The sequence below is a fragment of the Saccoglossus kowalevskii genome, chromosome 19 (genome assembly GCF_978046115.1).
Source record: "Saccoglossus kowalevskii chromosome 19, keSacKowa6.1, whole genome shotgun sequence".
In the NCBI taxonomy this organism is placed as follows: Eukaryota; Metazoa; Hemichordata; class Enteropneusta; family Harrimaniidae; genus Saccoglossus; species Saccoglossus kowalevskii.
Window position 1 is genome coordinate 28701345 of NC_140659.1, and position 2061 is coordinate 28703405.

Here is a 2061-nt window from a genome sequence, read left to right on the forward strand (position 1 = left end):
TTTATCGTCTGAACCAAATATGCATATAGTCAGAAAGTGCTTTAATGATGATATTTGGCCAAATCTGCGTTGGGTTATTTGCAATTACATGTCAATCAACACATCTAAATCACAATCTGTGCTACCGTCAAAGGCTAAATAATGTTGGTGAAGATTTTCTGGTTAACTTCAATGGTGAAATAATTACACAGTCAGTTTCGAAAAGTAGCCCGGGTGGTAATAGATTAAACTCAGTCGTTATTGGACTATTTCTGTATAGTATGGGGTAATACAATACAACCGAATTTATGTCGGGTTCATAAGCTCCAGAAAAGGGCAGTTTTGGTGATTTCCTCTGACACACTCGTCGTTTGAGCTGTTCAAAAAACATAGTATCTTGCCTATAGATTTCAGAATTTCATATTTTCTAGGTATCGTAATGTATATGACAACCAATGGCTCAGTCCTATCCCCAAAACGCACTAGTATAGTACACGTTCCTCTTATAAATAATTTATTAATAAATGGAAAACATCCATGGGTCAGAGAACGTTTGAGTTAAAGAGGTAACCCTATGGAATAAGAAAGTGTGAACGAAAGAAAGAAATAAAGTCTGAAAGCATTAAAGTAAAAAAGAGTGACAGACAGACAGACAGTGTGGCGGGCTTTTTTACGAGTAGAAATCACATTTATTATGACGACTGATGTGAATTGAGATTTACATAAAAAATATCTTGCGACAAACCACCATGATGGGGCTGACACATCTGGCTGCAGGAGCCCGGGTGCTATGCGTCTAATGAGACCACGAAGGGCACCAATTGACATTCAAGAGTCACAATCACCGTCCTGCTCCGACCGTAGTATAGCATAGTTTGCGATTCATTAAGTCGTGTTAGCGGGACAGGTGTATACGTTCACGTCTGAAAGTTCCTATCACTTTATACGTGAAAAGTGAACGGGTGTCTGGGGTCGATGTGACTAATTTGTAAAGCACATTTTCTTAAGTTATAATAGATATATTATATTTTTCGGTCAAACTAATTGATGTACGTGACCAGGTCTTTTTCGCCCTATTTTTCGGATATCTCGCTTTTATCCATTTTAATTATATTATCCTTTCCTGTGACCAGAACTACTTATGTGCCAGTACATTATAACAAATTGTATGAGCAAAAATATATTACAGATTAGCGCAAATACATTCTGGTTCTCGGCTTCAAAAATTGGTCCATTCCCATCCAATTCTGACACAAGCATAATAACTATTGTTCCTAAAATTGGCATATGTATAACTAACGCAATCTGACAAAAATTACGAACTGTTTCACATGCAATAGTTTACGACACCTTATACATTTTAAAATACCCAAACTATACCCCCATGTAAGAGGCTTACCCAGGGTAAACCCGTGCTTGAAACATTACGTTAATTTGACCCGTGTAAAAAAATATAGACAATTTAATCTACAATAATTTAATAAATATTAGCAATAAGTTAATCTTACCTTATCACCAATTTTAAATAATAATGTTCATTATGTTCTTTATTTCTTTTGGCTCGAAAACATATCCCGTAATGTTACATCAAAATGAAACTGTGGTCTGAAATATGTATATTACATGGCAAATTTAATGAAATTTGCGCCATGAATTCTGACTAAAGTTCATTTGCATAAATAGTTACTTTATTTAAGGAATATTACAGTACTGTGAGTGTTGTTAAACTGCAATTTCTCTTCACATTTAAAACATTGATCAGTCTATAAAATTGTAAAAAAAGTCGCGAATTGCATAAAATAGTAGTTATCTTATGATATTATTAATACACATTACTGAGTCAAAACGCATGCATCAAAAGATAGTTATTTTATGGGCAAGTTTAATACATACATGAAGTGCGTACAACAACATGCTATATCGAACAACTACTCAAAATTACAAAATTTGTATAAAAAGCGGAATATAATTAGGCTTGATATATGCATAGTGATTAATTTATTCATGGTCAATAGTAAATCAAGTGGGTCAAAGATTGACAAATATTGCGAATATTAAGAGTATTTCATTACTTGCTCTGCA